The sequence below is a fragment of the Malurus melanocephalus genome, unplaced genomic scaffold (assembly GCF_030028575.1).
Source record: "Malurus melanocephalus ecotype Western Australia unplaced genomic scaffold, MMel_1.1 scaffold_547, whole genome shotgun sequence".
In the NCBI taxonomy this organism is placed as follows: domain Eukaryota; kingdom Metazoa; phylum Chordata; class Aves; order Passeriformes; family Maluridae; genus Malurus; species Malurus melanocephalus.
In genome coordinates, this window is record NW_026623779.1 from 52,099 (window position 1) to 65,909 (window position 13,811).

Genomic DNA, 13,811 nt, shown 5'->3' on the forward strand with positions numbered 1-13,811 from the left:
CCCCGCTCCGCGGTCCGCTCTCCCGACCGGAGGCGATGCCATGCTGAGAGATGCCCGATGAGCGGGCGATTCTCTCCCACTGTCACGCCMTCGCGGGCCGTGGCAGCCCCGTTTGGCCACTGGCAGCCCCAGCCCGGTAGCCCAGGTCAGGGGCCGCACCCAGCCGGCGTCCGGCTGCWCTGCCCACAAATGTGAATCCCGTCGGCAGGACTCAAATCTCCTTTGGCCCTTCTCAGCCCCGCTGCAAATCTGTGCCGCACAGGGTCCCAAAAWTATGAGAAAATAAAAAGAGGGACGATTGCTATCCAGGGAAGGGAAAATTGCAGCCGTGTGGAACAGCCGTGTAATGGCTACCCAACCACGAGGGTGACACTGGCATCTGGCCGACAATCACAGGACACAAATCCATAGCAGCGCCGCGGACCTGCTCGTTCGGCTGTTCACAGGACTRTGTACACAGGGAATGTTATCTTTCGTGGAGAAAAGACACCCAATTCACATATAAAACAGGCTTTTAACTTCACCCACACTGAGTTATAATTAATACTCTGCCATCAAGAGTGATTATTTTCATCCTTTTTTWAAATTCTCACATTGATTTCTCCCTTCTTTCCAAGAAAGTTCAGAAGTTGTGGGGAAGGCTTTCTGTTTGCTTGCTTTAACTTTGTGTGTAATAAGTGGGGGTGTCCCCAGAATTGCCCCAGGACCTCATGAGAATCCTGAACAGAAAACTTAGCCAGCAAMCAAACACCTTCCAGCTATGGACAGTGCAACTGTTTTCTGACAGTTATTTCCTGATTTGGTCTGGAACACCAAAATAGAATTGCAATCCCATATACTCTAAATAAAGTCCATGTTGTGGGGTGAGAAAGGAACAGGGTGAATTACAGAGGCCTTTTCCCAAGGCTGTGGAGTGACACCTCTCCCATGTAGCTGCTCTCTTTACCATGCTCACATGGTTACTGTGGATGTTGAAGGAGACAATTCCTTATCTTATCACTGATGTCAAAAGTTCCCGTGTCCTGTTCTGCCAGCTCAAGATGAGGTTCCATTTCCTCCAAAACAGCCATGGCAAAAGTGACAATCCTCTCATGTTCATGATAACCTGCATCTTTGAATATTGCTTTGATGTGACCATTCCTTTCTTCTAGGGGAAGCACTGAGGGGTAACACTCTATGAGGGGAAATCCAGCAGCCTAGCAATCTCATGGAAAGACTTTCAYCATGAATCTGAACATTTTATAACACTGTTTTTACACCATTTACCTCATTTTGTTAAATTACAYACTCCATTCATCAGAGAGAAATTGTCTTGGTCGTGTCTGATTAATTAGCTCATTTTGGTGAGTATCCAAAAGCTGTGTTTTATGAACCAGTGCTGCATGTGATTCACAAATAGCTAATGGAATTGGATCAAAATGGGGTAATGCACTCACTATGTGTGTCATGATAAGGTGAGTATTGGAAATTGGAACTGCAGTTGCCTTAGCATTTTCTGATTTTTTAATCTTTTCCGATCTTGCATTCTAGACTGTGTTTTCATCCCAATTATAAAAAAAAGCTTAAATTTATGGAAGCATAATTGGCTGTGAAATTCACATGATAAAAAGCCTTGTATATTGTTTTTGTTCCTAAGGGCTTCCCACTTCATTCATGCTCTTTGTAGAACTGTCTTCTAGGAGAGACAGAGTTCTAGTCCCATTTCTCCAGTATTCTGAGATATTTGGTCTGGCAGACAGCAAGTTAACCCAGTTTTCTGTTCTTAGCTGGGTTTCTGTAAGTGCTCTTCCTTCATCTGAAATTCCTACTGTTCTTCCAAATGGATGAGCTATTCCTCTTTCTGAAGTGTGGCACACTGTTTTGGTCTTCTCTTCTCTGCCAAAAAGTAGATGAAGTCCTGTCCTCAATTTAGGTCAATGGTAAAAGTCCCAGGGATCTGAGTAAGGCCCAGATCTCATGAAAATGATTTAACATTATCAATATTGAGTMAAGCAATTTCTCTACAGACAGTTCCATCTTGAAGCTCTCCACTATCACCATGTCCTAATTTGTGTATAGTTCCCACTGATTCACATTATTTTTGTATAATTTAGTATTCCAGTTTTTTAAAGTATTTTCAGTTCTCTGTAAATGAGAACTATAAATATGCTATCAAAATTAATCAGTTCTGAAGCTTTCCTATGTGCCACGCTCTTTCATTTCCGAGTCGCTCAGATGCAGGATGTGTATGGGATGGTAATTCAGTCCTCATTTAGGATTCASCAGAGTGCCCTCATTGCTGTGGCACACTTAGGAGCACTCAAAATACTGAAGGCACAGGATCCCTTGGTAGGATTCAAGCTGAGCAATAAAAATATCYACATTCTGTAAATGGATCTAACTTCTTTAGATGAGACATTTCTCCTATCCCACAGGCCTCCCAAAGATATAATTTTTTTATTCCTAGAAACAGGGTGAATATCCTTTTCAGAAGGCTGATCTAACAATCAGGAGTATGTACCCAGCATTCTGAAAAGCAAAGAGCTCACTYTGCTCTTCCTCTCTCTCAGTGTTTCTGTTCTCTCCTTTTGTTTGGCTTTCACTATTATTGTCTTCTGACACTYTATTTTATTTTAGATATAATTTTGTTGCACAAAACCTGCTGTTGGGTCTTTTTAAGCTATTATACTTCAAGGTAGTCTTCTCCCTGTTTCCCATGGCAGACAGTATTAAATAAAATAGTACTGTGATTTTCTCTTTTTTCCAAGTAGATGCTGAAATCTGCATTTTTTTATTCCAACAGAACTGTGCCATTTCTGGGTCTTTTTTTTTTTCCCTTTGACAAATAACCAACCATTTTCTAGCTTTAAATTTTATCCAGGAGTTTAACCAAAATAAGCTCAGGGGAATTCTTCATTTTTACATTTGAAACAGAGAATTCTTTTTAAAATCTCCTGACAAATGGAGAACTAATGTAATTATAATATCACTATTACATATAAAATGTTAAAGGTGAGCAACAGAAAAAATAAAGGATTTAAATAATTATCTTGAAAACACTCTAATTTACAATATTTTTTTAAAAAAACTTAATGTGATATCCAATAAACAATTAGGACAAAAGATGTATTTGCTTAAAAAAGTGAACGCTCTTGTCCTTCAATTAAAATGTCAGAGCTCACAAYAAACATGAGACCTTCAACAAGTCCTCCAGCAAGACATTTCATTTCYAAGAAAAGAACAGTTTTCCTCTCCAGTCTCCTTCAGAAATAAGCCAAAATAATAGGACTACTTTCTGCATCATTAAAAGCAAAAAAAGGGAGAAAGTAATTTCAAAGCATTTTGTCAATCTMCTTTAGAATAGGTTGCATGCACGTTCTCTCAGTATCTTTGCAGTTTATTCTGATAATTACTGAGTGCCAGGARGTACCTGGGAAAGGGAGTGATGGAAGGTTCATACACAGCTTCAACTCCCTTGGAAGAGATGTSCTGTGAAATATGAGAGCACCACTCAAAGCAGACATTTCTGTGAATGCAAAGAGCTCTCATTGGCACACTGCTATATGCTGCCTTCTCCATAAAGACAAATGCAGCCAACCAAAAATAATTCCAAATAAGATCTCAGAGACAGAAGATGTGGACACAKAAAGAAAATCAGTAAAACTAGAACAATGGCCTACAGTCACCACAGGACTCCAGCCTAATGTGAATACCCTGCAAGGTGTTGAAGGCTACAAAATTGTAGGAGGCTGCTGGAGTTGAAGCTGCTGCCTGCAGGCATGGTTGGAGAGCATCTGTCAGCATTAATACACAATTTGGGACAGGTCCTCTAGGCACCCTCTAAACTTTGGTTGACTAGAAATCTAGCGTGGGACACTTCCAGGAGTGATTCTGAACATTATTAACAGTGGTCCTACACTTGGAGCAAACCTTGTTCCATTAGCAGATCTATTTTGTTGTACTTACTAGGTAAAACAAACAGATAATCCCAATTCTCCTTCCTAATGCTCTCATTGACGTAGACACCTTGATTATGTGCACTCCACAGGAAATAAGGAAAGGAAAGYAAAGGAAATAAGGCTGGTTGGTCACCTGATAGGTTTTTTCTGTATGTAGTTGGCCTTGCTGCTCTGCTGATTTGAACTGGTTTGGCAGTGGGCAGGCTGGGACTGCAGAGGAGGTGCAGTGCTGTCTGTAAATCTCCTCACAGATTGTATTTGAGCCCAGGTACTTGTTTMACATCACTCAAATACTGGGGTTTTGAGCACAAACGCAGGAGTGAAGATCTTCACAAAGCTGCTCACAGGCAGGCTCTGGTCTCCCACATGATGAGCTGGATCCTGACCTGCTCCTCAAAACTATACTAAATATATTCCAATTTTCCCTTCCAATATGCAGTGCTTTGCATTTCATATGGCACTTTAGAAGTTATCAGCTTTTTCACTCAAAATTTATTTTGGTGGTTTTCTTTTTAAATCCCCAAAGAAGAAAAAAAAGGTTCTATTTCATCTGCAAATACAGATTTTGACTCTGGTTTCCTTCCAGGCTTATAAAACTCCTTTTATTTGCATTTTATGAAATGGAAGTTAGAGCAATCAGGCACCGATTATGCAAATAGGGTAGATTAGTTTTCTTTTAAACTAATTCAGATCAAAATTGTTGGTCCTGGCAGGCCAAATTATACAAGAGAAAGGAGAAGGRAAGAACTGTATGTCTTGTCTGTTAGGAACAGGACCCTCATATTGCAACTTGGCTGTCACAATGMTGGTGACAGCCAAGGCTGCAGCAGAGAAGAAGATAATAGGGAAGGGAAAAGATATTCACATTTTTGGTGAAAAAAGCTTAATTTTCAAACATGCAGAATTGTATGACCATACATTTCAGCAAAAACATTTTGCTCACATGTAAATTTCCTTGTAGCTCGAGAGTTTTCAATTCTCAGGCCCTTTTTACCATCTGTAACTCAATCTCTATTTTTTAAAGAAATTGCAGACATCTGTTTAAATACCCATCTCTTCCGTCACATGGAATTTTGGATTCCAAATCTAAGCTCGAAAATAATACTAAAGTTGGATTTCATTTCCAAGCAACCACGGAGTGGCATTTCCAGCGCTGCCTCCCTCCTCCCATCACCCTGGGCTGATCCATGGGGCTCTCCAGGACACAGCACAGCCTGCTGTGGGTCCTGAGCTGGGAAAGGGGGTTCTGCTGCATGGGGCAGGGAGAAGAGAAAAGGGGAGATGGAAAAGGCTCCTCCCAGGCTCACTGCAGCTGCTCTGGAGGGCACAGCAGCAAGAGCCAGGGGAGRGAATGAGAAGGAAATGTGGGATGTTCCTGGAGACTGCAGTGAGGAAATGTGTTTTTCTGCTATCAGCCTGTCCTTCTCTAAGCCACCCTGTTTCCCCTGCCYTTCTCCCAGGATCCTGGGTGTGCCCGTGGGCAGATCTTTATCCCAGCTACCTGAGGAAGGGTCACCCATCACTGTGTCCCCACTGTGTCAAGGAAACACTACAGAGACAGAGAGGCTGAGGCCAGACATTTCAGAGAATTTTGGTTTTCCAGAACTGCTTGCCTTGGCTGCTTCTGGGAATACATACCTCAGGTTCGTGTGAAATACCTCATTTCTGTGTTTCTTTGGGACTCACTCATCGGTGGACTTGAASCCTTCATCAGCTCCTTGCTTGCCCAAGTGGAAAGGGAAGGCATTTCCCTGGGCACACCAGAKGTCTGAATCATTTACAAAAACACCCAAAGGGCTGTGTATTTCCTTGTGGGCTGAGGTGTCTGGACCTTTGCCTGGATGAATTCTCAAAGGACTGAGCAGTTCCAACAGAACCAGGTGGGAATGAAACACCCGGGATTTCAAAGCAATTGAAAAACCTGAGGGTTGGGGCACAGTGGTGAGTCCTTAGCTGGTTTAGAAGGAAAAGGATGGCAGCAGCAGCAGCCATGCATAATAATAAAACAAGTTTTTCATAAACAGCTCCGTTTGGGCTTTGGAGGCCAGGGGAGGGGTCACTGTGCACTACCACAGGAGATGACACCAAACAATTCAGTTTAACACTGTGGGACTTGATGCAAAGTGGAGCAGAGCACTTAAAACTACCAGAAAAGCTTTGAACTGTGTTTTGTTTTAATTTAATCTTTACCCAACAKAGAAACATTAATAAAAACACATCAAAACCTTTTCTACATACTTGAGGAAATRAAGTCAACACTACAAAGTATGGATGACACAAATCCTCTATTTTTCATTTACTGTTTCTTTGCAGAAGAGCACATGATTTATGTTGTGAATGTAYCAACATTTTGCTAAGTTAAATTTGATAGTTTTCCTACAGGAATAGGTTAGTCTTCATCCATACCCACCTGTAATAATATTTATTACTGTTCTTCTGGTCCTCTGTGTCTGACTGAATATTCTTTCTATGTCCATCTGGTGAGTATCCTTTTCYCAAAATAGTTCATGACCACTCCTTCCTATATTTGCACAAGAGACATACTATTATTATATTTATATGGAAGAAGGTAAGTGATCCTGCAAAAATGTTATTTGCAATAATATCATTTGTCCAACTTGTAAATCGATTTACATTTTTTAAATGTGACATCATAAATGTCATGTGACAGAAGATTTAAGCAAGAARTATTTTGCAGTCTCCTAGAAATTTAGCCAGAATTGGTCTTTTTAGATCCTGTTTGTTTGTCCAAAATAATTAACACTCGGTTGTAGAGAATAACCTGCAGCTATTGTTATTCAGTATTCAATGTTCTTCAAATATCTAAAGATGAAGTGTTGCTGGATTTAAGAGCATGGCCTTTGAGATACAATTCCACAGCATAAGCTGTTCTGGGAAAAGAGCAGGAGCCAGCCTTGGAAGCGTAACAAAATATGTTTTGAATGCATAGGACATGCAAAGCCACAAATGCCAGCCAGCCCCACATGCTTAAAGCTACATTTCACAAACCAGAATTTCCTTGAGCACAATAATGCCTGCTGTGACAAGTAACTAAACTTTTGAGGAAACAGCTGTTCAAATGCATTTTCCTCTCCAGCTAAAGGAATTCTCACTACGCAGACACCTTCAACAAAGCGATGCTTTGCATCTGCCTTTGTTTCTACATGCAGGTATCTCAAACCAGCAGCATCCACACAGAAGCCAGCCCTGGCCCCTTGAGGCCCATGGAAAAAAACCTTCTTTTGATTTCACTGGGATCATGATTCGGTCACAATTGATTAATCCTCATTCCATTCCTGTGACACAAGGAGGGATACACAGAGATCACTTCACACATCAGTACAGCACAGTGTTTCTGGAAAATATCAGCTGTTCCAAAACAGAGAGGAGCCCAGCACGCAGTTTGGAACAGGATGCAATGGCCAACACTATCTCCATCTGGAACAATACAGGAAATGCTGAATGGCATCACTTAAAATAGATTTTGGCCAGCATACAGGGATTAAGAGACTTAATTTTCAAAAGGTGCACTGAGACCTTAAATAACCATAAATAGTCAGGAGTTTGCATTGGTGCCTCACTGGAAGGGTGGCAGCGCACGCAGTGTGGGGTTCCTCATGCCATGGGGACACACAGCTTCCTGCAGGATCATCTGCACCTTCCAAYGACACCAACGGGGCTCCCACGTCCCAGGGAGAGCCTCTGCAAAGCCCTGACTCCACGGAAGAAAAATCACAACAGTACTTGGAACCAGTGGAACAAGGATTTCACTCCCTGGAAATAGTCTGTGAGATCTGGCAGCAACATTTCCCATCAGATAGCAACCATGAGATCTTTGATATCTTATATAACTGCTATCCTTAAATAAAACGTATATCTAGTTCATCATTTTTCCTCCTGATTTAATTAGAATCATGCTTAGTTTTTCAGGTTGGTGAAGTCTTATCTTGCAATATGCTACAGATGCTACTGCTTGGAGATTAATGTTTGCTTTTTAATTAAAGTTTTTACTTGGGAAGTTTGTGATATCCCCACACCACCATTTAAGACCAAGAAAGTAACTGTGYATTATTCTTAAAACAAGCAGCTACAGCATAATAAGAAACAATCATATTCAGCAYATCACCAAGAACTACCATGCAGTTCCATTTATATGTGAGATTTTCTGAGCTTGTTTTCAATGAGCCTCCATCAGAAGCTCCATCAGAAGTACGTATTTCCGATGATAATATCTCTATTTTTTTAAAAGTTTAGACTGTTGAGTAGTCAGTGAGTTCTTCTGCACTTTCTCCCCACCAGCATCAGACAGCTCATCTGAGCACTGCTACAGCACAGCTCTGCAGCTGGAGTGGGGACAGGCAAGAAACAGCCACAACTCAGGAAAGCAGGAAAGGGAGATGTCTAAACTGGGAGTGTGAGCAGGGCTACAGGAACAGCAKCGCTGTGGAAAGGTTCCAGGGMAGGAAACTGCAGCAGGAGCCTGGGRCAAAGATGGAGAAGGAATTACAGCAGGACTAAGGGAGGCAAGGATGCTGTGCCTGGACATCTGAGGCAGAGCTCCCTGGGAGGGCAGYGGGGTGCAGAGGGGTGACAGCCAATACATAATCTCCCGAAAGATTAGGAACCCTTGYTTGCTGGAAAGAATGACCTCAAGTCCTAATTTAGTAACAGGAGGGAGAGTTATTACTGCTCAGAGCAGTGTTGWTCCAGACCCCCAGAAAAAACACCAACCCCAACACAGCACAGACATAAACTGAAAAGACAGTCCCTGTCCAAAGAGTTCCAGGTTTTGTGTAATGCAGGGACAAACAGAGGAGTGCTCCCAACAGGGAGCTGACTGCTCAGTCCAGCTTTGCAAAATCCTGCAGCCTTCTCAGCAGCTTAGCTAATTCACTTAAACCTCATTTCACTGTAGCACTGTCTGGTGTGGTCTCAATGCTGATTGGTATGCCTRGAAAATTCTGGTTTGCCATTTTTAAAAACAGTTACTTAACACTAAAAGGACACTTTAAATTGGAATTAGTACGAAGCTGGCCTATAGTTCAGCCCTTGYTTTCTCTAATGGCCCTGAAACTTAAGAGGAACTGCAAAGAACATTCAGGAACTCTCCCTACATGCAAGGACAAGACCAGTTCCTTCTGGTAAAGCCATCTGGGAAGAACCACGTTTACCATCTGATGGAGGGAGCATTTCTGGGAGCAGTTCCACTGACCTCAGCTTTGACAGGGAATGAGACCCCGAAATGCTGTTCTATTTCAGTGCCTATAGCAGAACCTGAACATGTGCTCACACACTGCACACACAGGAGGATGGGCTGGAGAAGGGGCTTCATGGCACATCTACCAGCAGGTTTCAGACCTGGGCCTCAGAGAGAACACAGGAGCCTCAGGGCAATGYGCCAGTGCCCAGGGAATGTCACCCTTCTGAGCAGTAAAACTACTGGAAGTAGAACGGGAGTCCTAGCTATCCTCTTTAGAGGCTGAATATTTGATTTTGTATCCGAGGCAACTGACTGGAGTGCAGCTGGCAAACTGCACTGAGTGTCCAGCCCAGGAGACAYGGCAGAGTTTGCCAAAAGGCATAACCACTTTCCCTGCTAGATCCTGGGCTTTGCAAGGATCTGAGCTGCTGATTGAAGCACAGCAGCAATTGCTRCCAGATGTGCATGTGGGGGCCCTRAATGCACTGACAGCATTCAATTGGTCCCCCAGGCATGGGGCCCTCGGTCCCTGCCCAGCCCTGCTGTGCCTGTTCAGCTGGGCACTGACCCACACTGACCTGAACTGCTGCCTTGCCCTGGCCTTGTCCCATCCTGTGACCTTGTCTGCCCTCTGAGCTCCATCAGCTGCCAGCCCTGGCCAGCCTTGCTCAGGGACTGTGGGCTCAGCCCTACCCTGCTGCCCGTGCTCTTGGCTCCTGTCCCTCTCTGCTCCCTGACAGCAAAGAGGAAACGCTCCAAATTCCCCTTCCAAACTCACCTGGGTGCTGCTAACTTGTATTTAATTTACAAGTTGTTGTTTCTATACTGCAGAGGATTTGAATGTTTTAGACTGGATATGGACAAGAGAAATGAGASAAAACTAAAATGAAATATCCCACCGTAAAAGAAAATTGAGTATGAATAAAATCKAGTGCTAGAAACTCCTGCAAGTACCTTCTTTATATTTTGCAGCTATCTTAACAATAGGTATTCCATGGTAGCATTGATTCACACATCCCCACTTGCAGAATTACTTGACATCTAAAAAGSATCTGAGTTGGAGTTGAGACAGCCTGACAATCATGATGCGTTTGATATCTAAGCTTTTGGCTACTCCATTTTCTGACTTTAAAGCAGTTCCACAGAAGTACACTTAAAGTGTCTGAATATTCCTCCCACTTTTTTCTTTTTTTTTTTTTTTCCTTCCCACTTGCACAGTACCTACATGTAGGAAAGAACATAACCTGTGCACCAGATGTGCTGTGTAAAACCTTCTGCCTGCCCCCAGCCCAGCATGTGTGCCCCACGGGGTCTAACCCACCTCCACCCCAAATGAGGAACATATGGAGCACCAGGAATGGCAGAAACAAGGCTTCCCTTTGAACTACATTCCTATCAAAGGCTCCTCTGTCTTGCCTTCTTCTTCTCCATTCCTCTGGGTAATCACAAGGAAAGAACCAAACATTCGGAAAAGCCTCCTGGGAACAAATTCATTGCAAGTGTAACTCTGCTGAAGTTAATGGCGTTGCACCTTGGATTAAAATGGCACCATAATATTAAAAACCAGAGACAGCGTACTACTCTGTAATTACTGTCTAAGAGAGAAAAAAAATAATAAAAATGATTCATTCTTATGGACCCCAAAGGGCACAGCTGGCTTAGTCAGTTTAAAAGGTGAAAATAAAAGAAGGCAGCTAGAATGTMGTGATTATAAATTTGTATGTATGTATATAAATATACATATAATGTATAAATGACAGTCAGATTTTAAGAACAATATGCTAGAAATATAATTTAATGTGACTGTGAGTTTTAAAAGACAGGCAACAGAAGTAGCTCTTAGGAAAATTAAAGGCCTTCTTTCATACTGGCATAAATTAGGAATAAACTCCTTCTAATCAAGTACTACACAGTTGTAAGCTTAATGGAAAGGAATTGGGCCCCACAGCACCAAAAYTGTTATTCTGTAACACAATCAAGCACCAGGAATCGCATATTCTCCTTTTTAAAAAAGGACAATGTTATTTTTTTAGGCAGTTAACATTTAAAGGTCATTGTTACGCGAAGGAAACATTTCCTGTATTAAGTTCAGTCAAGTTGTTAGAAACACGCAGTCTGCTCCTTTATGGACTTCACTTTACACCACCATATGGAGGTGTGTGAAAGACACTGAAGCTCAATGATATTGTACAGTAWAGCAGCAAAGGAAGAGATCTGACAGAAGAGCTGCATGGATTTCAGAGGCATTTGTCAGCAGCAGCTGTTCTATCTCCATCTTTCCTGTTATTTAACTGAGTTTCATCTAGGCAATAATCCTTTCCAGCTAAAGGAATAAAATCCCATGATGAGAACTCATCTTSTGAGCGCTGGAGGTCCCAGAGAAAGAGCACAACCCCCAATATTTCTGTAGACTGGCTAAAGAGTATCTCTGCTCACCTCTCTGTGAGTGCAGTGACTGATGGAGCAAACACTGGCGCTCATTATCGCTCAGGGGTCCCCTGTGGTCCTACAGCCTCTCGTGCCCACGGAAACACAGCTTTCCTTTATGTGCAATCAATAACAAGGCTGCCATGCGTGCCCTTTGGACCTGCTGCAGCCAGAACACAAAGTCTTGCTCTCCCTGGCTGTGCCAGACATCACCGTTTCCTAGAAAAAATTACCTGGGGAAATCAGGTTTYGTTGTACAAACAAAACAGGCTTTGAGTTACACAGTAACTGCAACATTGAAAAAGAGCTGGGGGAGAGGGAAATTGGCCGACAGAAAACCACTGAGCAGTTTCAGCAAGCTAAGAAAAAAATCAGGGGTTTGTAGACAAATTTTCACCAAAGTATTTTCTGATATGTTCCTTTGGTATTAAAAACCCCAGCAGGACCYACAACCATCTACAGAGGTTTCGCTGCTTATTCGTTCATAGACAAATATTCCTTCAATCAGATAGGCCCCAAYTACAAGTGATGTTAGTTTCTTTGTTGATTTATCTAAGAAGATATTAACACTGAATAAAAATAATCCCTCCTGATTCAAGATATAGAAATGCACAGAAAAATATGTAGTTCTCCTTTTCTCTTGCTACTGAGATAGACACATGCTGACTTTTCATTGAAAATGTCACAGCTGTCAAGCTCTACTGAGACTGAGCAATGAATTCAGTCTTAAAGAAACAGAAAATTGTCAAAGATTTAAGATTTTAAACAAAATTTGAACAATGTTTTCCTTTTGCWCCTTGGTACAGGCTGGTTTTCCTGTAGAGCAGATTTGCCTGCTTTCCCAAGATCTGTCTATAATAACTAGGGCTCGAAATTAATTTTCAAATGAAAGTTGAATATAATGGAAATACATGAGTCCAGAAGCTGGGTATTTAGGCAAAACATCAAATACAAAGTCCTGTGACAGAACAGCAAGAGTTATCAAGGCTAAATAGCTATMAAAACCCCTGTCATTTTCCATTGTTTCAGGGCAAACAAGATTTTGCTCATTTTAGCACATACTTCTTTGTTCAGCCAGGAAGMTCCCTTCTGCAAAACCTTAATTAATTTCCAGTAGGCTACAAGGAACAAGTCTTAGTTTAAAATGTRGAAGATAAGACTTCATCTAACAGCACATTATTTAACATAATGAAATCCACAGAGAAAAAAGCAAACCCTTTGAGGCTTTATCACACTGCAGTAGACTTCAGAGATGCTGATTAGGGGATTGTGTTCACACAAAAACAACACATTAATTACCCAGAGAGCCTTGAAGTGAGCAGAAAGATTGCAAGAGTGGATTATCAATTTCTCTGTCTTGACAACACTTGGAGCTTGACCTTTTAAGTACTCAGGCACCTAGTCTGTAGGTATGTGCTATGTGAGGCATTTAGTGGGTGTTGAAAGTTCTRCTCGGTGACAATACCCATTTTTGAGTGCCTTTATTCCTTTAAAAATCATCTGTCACTTTGGGTTTTTTTTATATGCAGTTTGAATTTCAGAATAACATCTATGAGAAATCTTAGGATATTGCCTGGATCATGATATCTTTCTTGATGTTATAACCCAAAGCAGGCATAAAGACATGTAATGAAAAAGAAACAAAATACAAGCATCATGCAAAAATACATGTTTATACATCTAATTGTGTACCACTCTGGTTTAGCCATTCCCTGCAAGACTTTTCCTATGCAAAATATTCTGATGAGAGCACCATACCAAAACTGTAATTTGTGAAGGATACTGCTTATAGGATTACAGGGGCCCATGCCTTCAACAGAATTTACATAGATGCTTAAATTATGYACATGTTTAACTGTATGGATGACTTGAGTTTATAATTAAAGGTTTAATATTAAGTTTGAACTTTTAATGAAAAATGTCACCCATGAAACAGCAGAMTAGAGCCTCAAAAATAAAGAAGTGTGTACCTTTTATTAAGAATCCTCTCATTAACTTCATACATTAAATCCTCTGTAGACACACCTGAAACTGCAATATCTARTGATCAAAATTAAACATGTCTGGAGAAGAAATGAAATCCTGCTTACTTCTGCCCATCTCAAAAAGCAGTCGGAAGGAGAGGGATTATAAGGGGAAAACTTACACAAAAAGATATTATTTTTCAGCCTCAATGACAATTTGTTTGCCTTAGAACTAGCTAACCAGGCTAAGGTGTTTGCATTATGCTATTTGGATTGAGGTCA